The sequence below is a fragment of the Sphaerodactylus townsendi genome, linkage group LG14 (assembly GCF_021028975.2).
Source record: "Sphaerodactylus townsendi isolate TG3544 linkage group LG14, MPM_Stown_v2.3, whole genome shotgun sequence".
Classification (NCBI taxonomy): Eukaryota; Metazoa; Chordata; class Lepidosauria; order Squamata; family Sphaerodactylidae; genus Sphaerodactylus; species Sphaerodactylus townsendi.
Genome location: NC_059438.1, coordinates 43,753,977 through 43,769,749, shown reverse-complemented (window position 1 = coordinate 43,769,749; position 15,773 = coordinate 43,753,977). Strand labels below are relative to the sequence as shown.

Sequence of the window (15,773 nt, the reverse complement as noted above, 5' to 3'; positions counted from 1 at the left end):
GCACTTTTAAGCCCTCGGGCGTAGATCCGGTAACCCAAATAGTCAATAGAGGTCTGATGGAAACAGCATTTTGGAGAGTTTGGCAAAGAGAGTTGCCGTTGGAGCAAAGCGTTTTAATACTTCTCGAAGACCAATGCTTCCATGCTCTTCCATGGTTTTTACGTGAATAAAATTAAAGAAAGCGTCATCTAAGTATACCACAACTCCCCTTGTACAATAACAAATCATGGAGAATCCTCGCTTGATAAGGGCCATAAAAGCCCCGGGGGCCCCTAACTTAACCCGAAATGGCATTATCAAGAGTATTCAAACTGTCCAAACTTTGTATTCGTTAAACGCGAGAGTCAAGTGTTCATAGCCTTCAGCAATCCCTGACCCTGTAGTAAGCTTCATCTCAAGTCTAATTTAGTAAAGATGCGCCCTTTCCGCTCCAATGCATCTAAAAGGTCCTTGATCAAAGGCAAAGGAGGTTATTTATTGGACAGGGAGACTGCATTGAGACCTCGACATAATCCAGAGTGCAAAGCTCGTAAAGACCCATCTTTTTTTTTACAAACAAAACGGGAGCAGCGTGTGTGTGTTTTGGTAGCTCAGCCGGATGAACTCCTTGGCGAGGTTCTTGTCCAAGAAGGCACGAGGATTCCTTCTCCTCATTGGGACTCATACGGTAGATTCTACCTTTGGGCAGATTGCCCGGCTGTATGTAACTTGATTTTGATCCAGTCAGTGTCTCTATGGGGTGGCAACTGGAATCGCATTCTTGGCTCCCTGGAAAACTCTGGCTAGATCTTGAGTACTGCATACGGTGGGATGCCAATAGAATCGGGGAGAGCAATCGCTGAGGAAACCAGGGGGGTGTAATCAGGAGAAGTTGGGTTTTCCCCCCAATTCATGTGTTCACCGCCCATGGGGAGGGTCAGTGAGAATTCTAAAGATCCTTTCTTTCCAAATGAATTTTTGGTTCATGTAACAATAACCATGGCATGCCCAGAACTATGGAGTGTTTGGCCACTGGCGCCAAAATAAACCTTAATTTTTCTCCCAATGGTCGGCGCAACGGAGGAGAACCGGGTGTGTTTTGAACTGGGCCGGTCCTTGGTTCCCGAGCGGGCTGCCGCGTCCATTTGGGTGAATGGTATGGAGCTTAGCCAGGGGAATTTGGTCCAGACCTAGCTCACCTCTCTGCCACCTGGGGCGCATTATTTTATTAGCAATGGCGGAGCAGCCAGAATCCCACAAGGGCCGAGGCTATAATGCGCAGTATGCTTAGCGGGATTGGCCAGAAAGCGGCTTGGACAGTAATGGGAGCGCTGCCTTCCACTCACAGCGTCAGGAAGTGGACCCATGTCCATGGGGGGGCTGAAGAAAGGCAAACAGCTGCTTCCCCCTCCTCTGGGGTGCGCCTAACCGATGACCGCTTTAGATAGCAAGCCCGTCGGGGGCGGCTCCCGATTCCCTCGCGTGAGTGGCTTGGCAGATGGGGTGCGGCGTGGCTGGAGCTGTTGGTTTTTGTTTCTTCGGACAGTTAGGCTGACTAGGATGACCTGGTCCCTCCCGTGAAAGTAAAGACACAATCCCAGTCAGCGACCAGTAGCCTCAGAAGGTGGTCTCGGTAGAGGCGGCTGGAGAAAGCAGCTTGGCTTGGGCGCAGTGGCCCGGGTTTTGGCGCGTGGGAAGCTGGCCTCGACGCAGCGGTATTCCAAAGCGAGACGCCACTTAGGATCCCAACTGGATCCAATCAGCAATAGTAGCGCAGGAACTTCGAATTAAAAAACACCGTTTCCACGCCAGCTTACCGTCAACAGCATCCGAAAAGTATTACGCATTTCATCGCGTTCCAGAGCCACTCAGGAGGAGTCGAGCAGCCGCTGCGATCGCAATTCCACCGGGCAAATTCTAAGCTGAACGAGCGGTTGCCCTGCTGGAATGGTTTTGATGGTGCGGATAGCTTCATTTTCGAGCGCCGGATCTTGGAAAGCAGCGCTCTTAAGGCTTGGAGGAATGCGGGCACCGTCGCGAGAGTCTTCATCTTACAAATCCAAAAGAGTCACAAACCAGTCGGCTGCTGCCCCATCCAGGACTGAGCCGATGTCCCGTATTTTTTCGCGCTCAGACCGGTATAAATCATCATAGTCCTCCATGTGGGCATCGAGTTGTAAGATGAAGTAGGGGAGTTTGGAAGCGGTCCCATCAAAGCGGGCAGAATCGGGGGCCTATAGTAACCCCTTTCCACGGCTCTTGGCGCCTGCAGGGGCGGCGGATGCGCAGGTTGAGCAGGTTGGGCGGGCAGCGGTTGCGGGGGGGGCCGGGATGCGGTGGCGGTATAAATGCCGGTGCCGCTGGCGTTCCGGTGGGAGCTGGTCCTTGGAAGGTGGCAGGGCCCAACAGCGTTGCCCCTCTGGCGCCGGCAGTATCAGTGACAGCGTAGACTCCAACTTGGGGCTTCCTGGTCTGCTGCTTCCTCAGTTCCCTCTCCAAGGCAGCCAGCTCTCTCTCCTTACGGGTCAATGCATCCTGGTGCGCATGCAGAGCTGCTTTTTCTCGTTCCAAGATTTAGCCAGTTCGTCCCGCTTTAATAGCTGCAGTAAAGCTCACTTTGCGTGCGCCATAGGCCTTTGAACGTAACTTCGGCGTTAAGCCGCTGTGTAAATCCAGCGTTTGGAGCGCTCTCCAGGGACCTTATCATGGACTGAGCAGATTCTGCGCATTATTGTCGTTGGAGCGCATCTTTAGCACGGTCCAACTTCGAGTTGGACTTCTTTGGCGCTTAAGCTGTTCCCGGTCCCTCTGCAAGGTTTTCGCGCTCTTGCTGCAGCTGTGCCCGTTCCTCCTCCCATAGCTGGCGTTCCACGGGTCCATGCTTCTTGGGCATCTACGCCCAGTCGGCCCACTTCCTCCCCCCGGCCCCCTTTCGATGGGAGGGGAACAGATCCGGCTGGGAGTGCAGGCTTTCTTCGGACTCTTCGCCGTCTGGAAGCTGAGACATCGGAGACACCGTAGCTGCACCGGTGGCCTCCGGGCACCTCAGGTGCAAGCACGCTGACCCAGGATCAGGGGATCCCGATCCGGAGAAGAGCGATGCGGATACCCCTCCCAATCCCCAAGGTTTATTCCCAGTATGTCCTTCGGACGGGCCCCAGTACTGATGCCCGCGGTGGTTGCTTTGGGAGCATCACCAAAATCTGAGTCCAGGAATCGTTCAATGGACTCCTGGGTTGCCGCATTGAAAGGTGGTCAGGCCCGTCTCCTCCATGACAAGGTTGCATCTGAAGGGTTTGCTTAATCCATAATGCAGCGGGTAGAGATCCGGATCCACAGGCGCTCGACATCCATGAGAAAGCTGGCCCAAAGCGACTCATGTAAGAATCTCGCCAAGTGGTCAGTCCGTAACGCCCCTGCGTTCCAACCCGGAGTAAAGGAAGACTCGTGCTGATATGAGGACAGGGAAAGAGTCACCAGCGCAGACCCGTTCTCCCACGCCCGGTTCCTCCAGATCCAGAAGGGAAAGGTCGGAGCCCTCTTTGGGGCTACCGCACCTTCCCCAGAAACATCCAACCGCTCCATGCCGAGACACCAGAGGTCCACTGCACTAGGGATATAGATGAATTAGGATTCCTGCCACAATGTAAGGAATTCCATAGAAGCAGAAATAAAAGGCTCTTTGGTGAAAAAAGGACCGTTTATTCAGACATCTTAGAAAGCTCAAGTACACGCAGTGGCAGGAATGACACTTCCCGCCAGAAGCACAGGTTATAACTCTATCCATCCCATCCCCCTCCCGGCTTCCCATGGGAACGGGGACCTCATCTCCCGCGCAGAGATAAAGTCTCCGCCGATGAAGCTGGCCCATTGCCCGGGCTGTGGAATGTACTCAAGGTTAGGCGGCTGCCCTTCCCATCAACACCATTGAAACAAGATACTGCAAGCATTTGCGATGTAAGCGAGAGTCCAGGATAGCGTCAATTTCGTAATGCTTCTTTCCGTTAATCAGAACCAGAGAACAGCGTTCCAGGGGGCCTTGCCAAGCATCGAAATATGGAGCCTGTTTGAGCAAGCTGGAATGAAAAACAGGGTGAATTTTGCTATGTGATTTAGGCAATTCCAACCTAGCAGTCACGGTATTAATCACCTGTATGATCTTAAAGGGACCAATAAATTTCCGACCAAATTTAGAGTATTTATGAACATCATGTAGATTCTTAGTGGACAAGTACATCCAATCATTTACTCGCAAGGGAAAAGGCTGGTGATGCTTATCAGCCTGAGTCTTCTGAGACTCTTGAGCTATACGCAAGGCAGTCAAAATAGGTTCCCAGCCGTCAACAATAGACCGGATCCAGTTGTCCAGTTCAGAGGGCTGAACCGATTCCAATCCCAAGAAAGGAAATGGCTGGGCGGAATGGCCAAAGACTACCTTGAATGGGGTTTTCTGAGTACTGCTATGGACCGCATTATTGTATGCATATTCAGCAAAAAGAAGCAATTTAGCCCAATTGTTTTGATGATAGTTTGTATAACAGCGCAGGTACTGTTCCAAAGTCTGGTTTGTCTGTTCCGATTGTCCATCAGATTGAACGTGGTACAGAGAAGATAAGGCAGATTCCACCCCAAGAGAGTCAGAAATGCCTTCCAGAATTTAGAAACGAATTGAGGACATCTGTCCGAAATTATTTTAGCTGGAGCAGAATGTAGTCTGTATATGTGCTGAATAAACATTTTCACCAGTTTTGGTGCAGAGGGAATGGTCGAACAAGGTATAAAATGGGCTTGTTTAGAAAACAGATCAACCACCACCCATAAAACCATATTGCCTTGACTCTCAGGGAGATCAGTGATAAAATCCATGGAAATGATCTGCCACAGACGATCTGCTGGGGGTATGGGTTGCAAGAGTCCATGGGGCTTTACAGGCGTGGCTTTTGCTTCAGCACAAACAGGGCAGCCTCTAACGTAACCCTTCATGTCCTTATGCATAGACCTCCACCAAAACTGGCGGTGCAACAAATGCAAAGTTTTTAGAAAACCAAAATGATCAGCTGATTTAGCATCATGTCCGGCAAAAACAACCAATTTACGCAGGTCCGGAGGCACATACAAACAATCCCCTTTTTGCCACATCCCCTCCCTTAATTGTAGGGACGGGGCCCCCTCATCTGAAGAAATGGGACTCCTCCCAGCCTGAAAAAACTCCTTCAACAAAGGTGAGGCATAATCAGGAAAAGCCATAGGCGGGGAAGGCGAGAGGGGCAGAGTAGTTGGAGGCTCGGATTGAGTGCGCATGTGATGGAGTAAGTACAGTATGTGGAATGGCGCGCAACGACGCCTCCGCCCCTGAAGGAAGGCATGACAAAGCATCCGCTAAACGGTTGGTTTTACCAAGGAAAAAAATGCACCGTGAATTGGAAACAGGAGAAAAAATCAGCCCATCAAAGTTGCTTAGCAGACATTTTCCCTGGGGTAGAAAGGGCTGATAAATTTTTATGATCGGACCAAACCTAAAAAGGATGGGCAGCCCCCTCCAACCAGTGCCGCCAAGTGCTTAGATCTTGTTGGATGGCTGCTGTCTCTTTATCACCAACAGTCCAGTTCAATTCAGGGCCCGAAAACTTTTTGGACAAATATGCACAAGGGGACAATTTGCCATCAGGTCCCCTCTGTAAAAGGGCCGCTCCAAGAGCTTTATCGGAAGCATCCACGTGTACTACGAATTGCAGGTTGGGATTGGGATGGACCAGAATAAGCTCTGAAGTGAAGGTGGTTTTAAGATGCTGAAAAGCATGTTGGCAAGCAACAAAATTCAAAATAGCTAAAAAGCCCTAAGAGTAAGCTTCAAAGTTCATTAAACTTCAGAAGTTCATTGAAAATTAATATAATATATAAAAAAGAGCTTTAGCAGGTGGTGTGTAAATTTGACTGAGAATTGGGGATACAGCATTTCCAGACCAGCTGGACAGGAAATGAGCCAGCAAAAAGCCTCAAACTCTCCGGTTGACCAAGAAGATAAGAAATAAGATCAGCAACTCAACCATACCTGATGATAAGGAAGCTCCAGGCTTCAAAAGTGGATAACTTGTTTTAAAAGCAAAAAGGAAAGAAACTCATTAGTCGACACTACTATTGTGAAAATATTATAGATTTTAAACTGTTTTAAAAGATCAATTTAAAAGGTTCTCTATCATAGTCTGTCCCAATAAAATTGCAATGAAAGATTTTAGGTTAAAAGAAATTGATAAGTACTAAAAGATAAAAACTACAAAGGGAGGGAGAAGTTTAAAACTTATCTTTAAAAGGTGGGGGAGCTCAACAAAGAGTGACCGCTCGGCACGCCAACCGGAACCGGAATCCTTTGGATAGATCCCAATACTGTTCAGGCACACCAGGTATTTCAGGATGGGAGGTGACGACTGAGGCTAAAGCAGGAACGGGCACCTCAGGTGGCTGCCCCTCATGCATATGGTCATCACAAGGTGGATCTGTGAAGCGGACAATACAGGAAACCCATCGAATCGTGGGATCATGAGATTCCAACCAGGACATGCCGAGAACAATCGGGTGGCGCGCCACCGGGGCCAAAATGAAACTATGGCATTTCCAGTGTTCAGCACATTGCAAAAGGACTGGTTCAGTTTTAAAATGAGCTGGACTCCCCCCCCCCCCCACCGCCAGTGGGCTACCATCCATTTGGGTGACGGAATTGGTTTAAGCAGGGGAATTAACTGTAATCCGAGTTCCTCTGCCACCTGTGGGCGCAAAAGAAATGCGAACACCCAGAGTCAACAAGGGCCTGAGCTAAAGTACAAGTGTTCTTGGCAGGATTGGATAACGTGGTAAGGAGGGTAATGGGAACGCCACCTTCACTCACAGCATCCTTCGGGGGAATCCTTAGACTCAGGCACTGCTGTTGAAAGACCAATCCCAACCAACTCCTCCTCGATATCGGGGAATTCAATTTCCTCAGCCGCAAGTGCTTTGGATGATCCTTGGGATGGTTTGGTTCCCATAGGATGTTTTGGAGCTTTAGCCGTTGCCTTAGGCGGGACAGGTCCCAATTCGCCAATTGATTTTGCTTTCTTGGGGCAGGAAGCTGCCATATGACCGGCTTCACCATAGTAGAGACAGAGCCCCAAACGGCATCACTTTTCGGAGACCGTTTCTTTTGTAGATGTAGGAGTGGTTGTGGAAATAGGAGTTTTCTTGACTGGAGGTGGAGGGTGCCTGGAGGGTTGAGATGGACTCCAAGCCTTTAGAACGATTGAGCCTGGCGACAATGACGTTGCCAACCTTGATCCATTCCGCAACTGTCTGGGGTTCGTTGTTCATGACCGCCCAACGTCGGATCTCAAGGTTGATGGCATCATAGAACAGTGATGGCGAACCTATGGCACGGGTGCCAGAGGTGGCACTCAGAGCCCTCTCTGTGGGCACGCGCAAACAGAGTCCCTCCCCCATCTAGGCTGGCCTGGGCCGCTGGGCTTGATTATTAGCATTAAACCTAAGACCTAATTTTGGGGAAGCAGTGTAGGTAACCTTGTTAAACGCTGTTAAACCTCACTGATTTTCATGCGAAGAACTAAAGCACGATCCTTTACCTGGGAGTAAGCTCAGTTGCTGGCAATGGGGCTTGCTTCTGAGTAAACCCTCCTAGGGTCGTGATTCACCATTGGAAGAGTTGCACGGTTGCTTCAAAGCAAAGCCAACAACTACCACCAAGCTTACTCCCGAGTAACGCACGCCTCGGAGCCAACCGTTTTTTTACACTGAAACCTCAGTATTCAGGTTAAATTGCCGTGTTGGCACTTGGCAATAAATAAGTGGGTCTTGGGTTGCAATTTGGGCACTCGGTCTCGAAAAGGTTCGCCATCACTGTCATAGAACATCTCAGCTTTCATCTGATCAGGCCAGTCAGGGATTTTACTCGCTAGAGCTCAGAATTGGCGAGCAAACTCCGAGAATGGCTTGTTTCCCTGTTGAAGGGTTTTGAGAGCTTTCTTGGCATTATCGTTGGCATCATGATCTTCAAAACGCAGGCGTAAGCCTTGCAGGAATTCAGCCACGGAATTGAGTTCCTCTGCATTTGTGTTGAACAATTCCACGAACCATTCAGCCGCATCTCCATCCAGTACCAACCCAACATCTCGCACCTTTTCCCTCTCAGATCGATACATGTCGTCATATTCTTGCATATTGTAAACTGTGGGGAGTAGGGCTTTGGCTGAAGTATCTGTTTATGTGTGTATGGTCTATGGCTAATAAACATTGGTTGTTGTTATTCTTGCATATGAGAGTCTAGTTGCAGTATGAAATAAGGCAACTTAGACGCAGTTCCATCGAAACGAGTCGGAATATGTGGGTGAGTAAAACCACAACCTGGGGGTCCTGGGGAAAGGGCTCCTGCCTGCTGGTCTCGGGCCGGTTGATGTAGGACAGGACGACGCACCACCGGGTCCCGGTATGGCTGCTGTGGGAGCTGAGCTGATGGCGGCCAGGGGTGCGCTGCTTCTTTCTGCCACCTTGTATGATCCGTGTAGAGGTGCTGGAGTTCCAAACGCAATTCCACCACTTGAGTCGTCAATTCACATTGTAAATCCACAGCGGTGGCCCGTTCACAAGCTTCGATATCCAAGAGATCCCGTTCTTGTTGGCGGAGATCAGCCTGTTCTTTCTCCAGTGTTGCACGTTCCTGTTGTATGCAAAGTAGTTGAGTGCTGTGAATCGCTTCGCTTTGATGGGAGTCAGTAGAGTCCCGTGTTCACTGGAGGTTTAAGGAGCGCAGATGCTGGAGTTCACACAGTAATTCCTGCTTCGATTGTTCAGCCATTTCCAACACCTCACGTTCTTGCTGTTCCCAATCTTTCTGTAGTTGCTGGTACAAGGCTTTACATTCCTTATCATACTCCTCCCGAAGTTCTAGCTGCTGACGAACTTTCTCGTCAATCAAGGCTTCTTGAGCAGTCTGCCATTCAAGCCTGGCCAATTCCAACGCTTCCACCTGGGCATGATATAAGCGTAAGTTTCGGTCATCATGAAGTGCAGGCCACTCTGGGATGTCATCCTCACGGGGCACCGCGGCCCCCGAAGGTTCTCGAGGGTCAACAGGTTCTTCAGATTCCGATGCATCTGGTGGAAGCAATGTTGGTTGAGATACATCCAGAGCCAGCCAATGCTGCAGATCCAATTCCTCTTCATCTGGCCAAGGTGCCTGGGCACCAAGGAGGGGTGCTCCTCGTCGGCTGAGCCTTGCTGGAGATGAACCGCCTGAGAGGTTTTGGGTCAGGCACTGGTACTTTGTAGTTGTTCCTTTGCCATAGTTTCCTTGAAACGCTGATCAAGGAATCTCTCCAGGAATTCACGGGTGGTGCCATGAATAGTGGAAAGTCCAATCTCCTCAGTAACCATCCACATCACGGGTTTGTAATCCATCCAGCGGCAGGTAGTAATGTGTTCCCCCCCCCGGTTCGCGATCCATTGCAGCTCCTCCAATCGTGTCACACTGTTCCACAGATAAAGATAGGCAGCATGCCGACAAGGTTTTGCGAGTTGCCATCAGAGTCGCCTGTTCCACCTGCTCCATAAAAGTAACACTCCTGCTGAGCGAGGGCGAGATAACGCAACCAAGGATGGAGGATCTGGATCGGGTTCTGGATCTACGTCTGGCTCCTCCAGCAGAGTTAGGTCAGGGAGAGGAGGAGCGTGACCCTCTATGGGGCCCTCCGCTCTGATTGCATACTCTGAGGTTAGCGGACCCCTGAACCCTAAACTTATCAGGATCAGTTGCCATGAGCCCCCCTACGAGACATCAGGTATCCCTGTACTGCAAACCATCAAAAGTTACACTGAGAAGAGAGAACTTGCATAATGTAATGGACTTGGAAAGTCCAGTCAAAAATAACTCTTAAAAGCTCTTTATTGTACTGGACGTCATTGTTGAAAACAAGCAACACGAGTTCTGAGGACCTCAGAACTCAGATAGTAATTTAATACAGTATCAACCCTCCTTCCCGCCACATGAAAAGAAAACAAAGCATAGTTTCACACAGGCAAGCAGAGATAGCAACAAAGCTGGAATCTCCCAGCCCAGGCATGGAGCCAGAGCAGGCTGGCGGGAAAAACCAAGGACGATGAACACACAAACATATTCCTGACACCCAGCTTGGCAAAGCTAGTTCTGGGGAACCTGGCTTTTGCTACCAGTTTTATTACAATGTTAATCCCCCCTCCCAATTTCCCAAAAATTCTGAGAAAGAGCTATTTTGGAGCTAAGGTACCTCAAGGTCGGCAACAGAGATATAGCCACTTGGCATTCTATCCCCACAGGACAATGGAAACAATCCGGTTTCTCATGAGACTAAAGTGTTAGGGGAAAGCCTAGTTATCTACTCAGCATGTAAAGCCATAAAGCAAAGATCAAAGAAAGAATGTCGCAGAACAGCAGTGATAACATATAGCAGACTGGGGTGTTGTGTGGCTTCCAGGCTGTATGGCCGTGTTCTAGTAGCAGCCTGGAAGCCACACAACACCCCAGTGATTCCGGCTGTGAAAGCCTTCAACAATACATATACCAGACTGGTTACTTATCTTGCAGCAAGCTGGTTACATATTTTTTTAGCAATTACATCTCAATCAACTAGATACAATTGCCCTGATAGCCCAGCAGCATCCATTGTCAGGACCAATCAGCAACAATTTATAATGAAAAAACAAGTGCTTCAGACCCCACCTATGGGATCTGTTCTGCAGAGACATCACAGCTGGGGCCAAATGCTCATCATTGGTATGGTTGGAACTAATTTACACATGAGAAGACCTACTACACCCAGGCTACTGGCTACATAAAACCAACCAACACTACAGAATATGTACAAGAAGTGCTCGATTTAATGGTGTCTAGTAATCTATCAGTATGAATAAAGTGCAACAACATACAAGGCACGCATAAAACAAGAACAAACAAGAAGATGCAAAAAATACTCTTATGCAAGCCAAACCAGCAAGCGCACGAAAGTCCTTATAAGGAGAGAACACAAGAAGGTCCTGGTACATGTAGTCTCAATTCAGATCAAACTTGAGCATTCTCACATGCGGGTGGATGAGGGAAGTCACAGGTAAGTGCACGTAAGGTAATGACAGGAAATTCTGGATTGCAACCATTTAGCTGCAAAGCAGCTTCATCAGTAGTATGTTTGTTTCAAAGCTTGCCTATAAAAGGGATGATAAATTCAAGCCAGTTGCATATATAACACAGCTTCTAAATGTTCCCAATGTGTCAAGGGCTAAGCATCCTGTGAGAACATTCAAGTTTGATTTGAACTGAAACTGCATGTACCAAGATCTTGTTGCTAGTTTCTTCTGAGCTGCAGCTAGGCAACCAGAGCTTCCAGGCTTAGATCAGTTGGTAAAAGTTGTAGCGGGAGATGGCTTGCCAGGCCTGTTTTGGCCATTGAGGAGGACTCACTGTGGCCAGCTCCAGGTTAGGAAATTCTTGGGAGATTTTGTCATCGGATCTGGGGGGTCTCCAGGTGCCTGGCAGTAACCACCTGACTTGCGTGACTCTTCTGGGTCTGGAAGTATTTTAGACTTTAAAAAAATCTGATTTCAGTAAACTTAGGAAACTACTGGGTGTGATCCTGTGGTTAAGATTACTAAAAGAGAAGGGAGTGCATGATGGATGGGAGTTTCTTAAGATCTTGAAGGCACAAGTCCAAATAGTTCCAATGAGAAGGGGAAATGGGAGGTGTCTAAGAAAATGAGGATGGATATCTAAAGAGCTTTCAGCTGAGATTTAAATCGGACATGTACAAGAAATGAAAGAAGGGGGGACTCACCAAAGAGAAATTCAAACAAATAGCCAAAATATGTAGGGAGAAAGTCAGAAAAGCTAAAGCTCAGAATCAGCTCAGGCTTGCCAGAGAGGTAAAAAACAATAAAAAAGAATTTTTTTGTTATGTCCATAGCAAAAGGGGGAGGGAGGATATGATAAGGTCACTGCATGGGGAAGATGGCAAGATGCTAACAGGGGATGGAGAAAAAGCAAAACTATGCAACAAGTTCTTTATCTTGGTCTTTTCCCAAAAAGACAACAGTACTCAACCAGGGGAAAGGGAACAGAAGATATAGTAGGGGAAATTCAGGACAGAAGGGAAACAGTACTCAACCACCGGGGGGGGGGGGGGGGTTGAAACAACCAGGGGGAAATGGAACAGAAGAAATTCAGCACAGAATAAATAAAGAGGTAGTACAGGAATATCTAGCTACTTTAAATGAATTCAAATCTCCAGGGCCTGATGAACTGCATCCCAGGGTATTAAAAGAACTGTAGTCTCAAAACCACTTGCTATAATCTTTCAGAACTCCTGAAGAACAGGAGAATTCCAAGCAGACTTCAGGAGAACTAATATTGTCCCCATCTTCAAAGAAGGGAAATAAAGAGGCCCAAACAATAACCGCCCAGTCAGCCTGACATCAATACCAGGGAAGATTCTGGAGCAGATCATTAAACAGACATTCTGTAAGCACACAAAAAGGAAAACTGCGATCAGTAAAAATCAACATGGATTTCTCAAAAACAAGTCACGTCTCACTAATCTTATCTCTTTTTTTGATAGACTGACAAACTTGGTAGACAAAGGGAATGATGTGGACACAGCATTCCTTGATATTAGTAAGGCCTTTGGCACGGTGTCTCATAATATTCTTGCAATATTCTTCTTCTCATAATATTCTTGCAAGCAGGCTAGAAAAATGTGGATTTGACAAGGCTACTGTTAGATGGATTTGTGATTGGTTGACAGACCAAACTCAAAGAGGGGGGATATAAATCTTAAACTTCTTCTTCTTCTTCTTCTTCTTCTTCTTCTTCACCAATGGCTCAGCTTCATCCTGGAAAGAAGTGACTAGTGGAATACTACAGGGTTCCGTCCTGGGCCAAGTGCTATTCAATCTTCTTCTGTATATATAAAAAGCAAATTGCCATTTGTGAGTCGTGCTCTAACTCCGAAACCACTGGACAGATTGCTTTCAACTTTTCACTCAACGTGCCTTTCCAATGTGGGCAGGTTTTCGGATATTTACATTGCTGAAATTCTATACCTGAGCCAGGTAAAATGTATTTTTCCTGGTGCACCAGGCCATGAAACTGGTTGTGCTTATCTGTCACCCTTAGAATGTTTGTGCAGCATGTCTGTGGCCTGAGGGGTTGGTATGCCCTTACAATGTTCGCGTAGATGGCCACAGATGAGCATTGAAAACAGTAAATAGGTAATACTGCTAGGTAATATGAGTGGAAGTGAAACACATTCACACTTTGCCATGTGAGACGTCAGGTGCGGTTCCCCTCCTCACACCCAGGTAACTTTCACTCTCTGTGCCTCACCCACTACTACCACACAACACACATACTCTCATACACATCCAGCTCATCCTCACACACCTCACTCTGCCCTCCCTCACATCCAACCACCACTTACCCACTTCCTCACCCAGATTCACCACAGCTCTCTTTTACTAAAAGCGAGCTGGAGTTTGCCTTTTTCTTCTAAGAAAATCCGCGGGGTGGGGGCGAACCAACACCACCAGCTCCGCTTCTTTTGCACATGGCCTTTTAACAACCCAGGGAGCTGGCCTCGATCTGAGCGCCTCACCACCCTGCCTCTGCTGCCTGACTGGGATAGCCTGCTTGCCCCAGTTCTGCCTTACCCAAGCCAGGACTGTGCGTGTCAACCAGCCTCATGGACAGCGGGATTCGCACTCTGGACAGTTCTGTTGTGGAATGGGAAGGGCTATCTTATACTAAAAGAACAGGACACCACCATATAACAATGTGAATTGAAAAGGGAAAGATGGATTCCATTTGACCACCCAAAAAGACTATGCTGCGGATCATTGGACCTGCATGGACATCTGTGTGGGTTGCGGACTGTGATGAGGACAATTGCCACAGCAACACATGGCCGGGCCCTGCTAGTATTTTTATGAATGACTTGGGTAATGGAATAGAGGGCATGCTAATCAGATTTGTAGATGACACCAAATTAGGAGGAGTAGCAAATGCCCGAGTGGACAGTCTTGACATTTGAAATGACCTGGACAAACTAGGCAAAACTATTAGGCAAATTTGACAAAATGGTCAAAAACTAAGAAAATGAATTCCAACAGAGATAAATATAAGATACTACACTTAGGCAGAAAAAAATGAAATGCACAGATATAGGATGGGTGACACCTGGCTTGACAACACTACATGTGAAAGAGATATGGGAGTCTTAGTAGACCACAAACTGAACATTAGTCAGCAGTGTGATGCGGCAGCCAAGAAAGCCAACACAATTACTTGTTGCATCAATAGGAGTATGGTGTCTGGATCGAGGGAAGTAATAGTACCACTCTATTCTGCATTGATCAGACCTCACCTGGAATACTGGGTCCAGTACTGGGCACCATAATTCAAGAAGGATGACAGGCTGGAACAGGTCCAGAGAAGGGCAACCAAAATGGTAAAAGGTCTGGAACCCATGCCCTACTGAGCTGTCCAGAATGGGAAAAGCTCAATCACAGGCATAGCATGAAGGAAGCAGAGGAAATGGTCTATGCAAGGAGTCGGCGCTTGGGGCTATGCCTATATAACCTCTGCTTGTGGGTTCTGTGGGGCAGAACTTGGAAGGAGTTTGCAACAACTGATTTTTTTATGGTTTACTTTTCCTTAACATATGACACTTATCAGACATTAACATTTAACATAATACTTCAAGGTCCTGTTCAAGTTTCACTCCAAGCCCTTCTAATTACAGTCTGATGATGCCAAGTCCATTTCTTCCTGCTGGTGGTTGGCTCATCTTCATCATCTTCAACCACTTGCTGGTGGTTGGATCATCTTCATCATCTTGAATCCAGTTCACCAAGCCTCTGGAGAAGACTCCAGAGGCTTGGTGAACTGGATTCAAGATGATGAAGGTCCCCAAAAGAACTCTCACCAATTACATACACAAAAACTCTGAAACAATAAATTCTAACATTTACAATATAGCAAAATAAACAACTCCCTTCCCACTAGTTCCCAACAACATTGCAGTTACCTTAAACAAGGTGTTAAGAGTTTATAAAAGAAATAACTCAAGGTCCCAGCCTGGTAGCCTGAGAGCTTCCTCCAACTTCATGAGTTTTGCAGCCTCCTGCTGCTTTCAGTCTCCACCCCTTTCTGAGTCATCCCATTCTGAACACAGGGGTTGGGTTAAACCTATGCTGCAAGGACAGCGGCCACCTGATTGCGGCCTGCCCCAGGAAGTCCAGGAGAGCTCAAAGCATGTCAAGCCACCCACCTTTGCAGAAAGTGGCAACCAAGAAGACCCCTAGACGCCACGTGGCTAATGGGAGAAGGAATTATGCTAGACCCAATCGAATCAAGGGGAACACCTCGACTGAAGACACTTCTGAGAGTGAGACTGGTCACAAGCCAGCAGGAAATGACATTGACCTGGCCTGAAAAGCGACAAAGGCCAGGTCAGGAAACAGGACACTGACGAGCAGATGAGTGTCAGAGCTGGCCCCCTAGTCCTTCCCCTGACATTAGCCAACAGAGGGCAGCGGCCTAAGGTGGCAGTCCGAGGGCTAATAGACTCAGAGTGTTCTATGTGCCTAATGCACCCCACAGTAGCAGAGGAGTTGGGACTGAAGTTTAAGCGATGAAAGCATCCCCTGCAATTTGAACAGATGGATGGGAAAGTGATGCCCCCCCCCCAAGTCAAGTATCAGAATGAACCAGTGTTGGTGGGGTGTGGAGC

At 47.9% G+C, this 15,773-nt stretch overlaps 1 protein-coding gene across 1 annotated transcript in view; it reads right to left on the bottom strand.

Moving 5' to 3' along the window:
- The window catches only part of GABBR2 (gamma-aminobutyric acid type B receptor subunit 2), a 425,828-nt gene that overhangs the window by 268,128 nt on the left and 141,927 nt on the right, over positions 1-15,773 (bottom strand). The window lies entirely within an intron of this gene.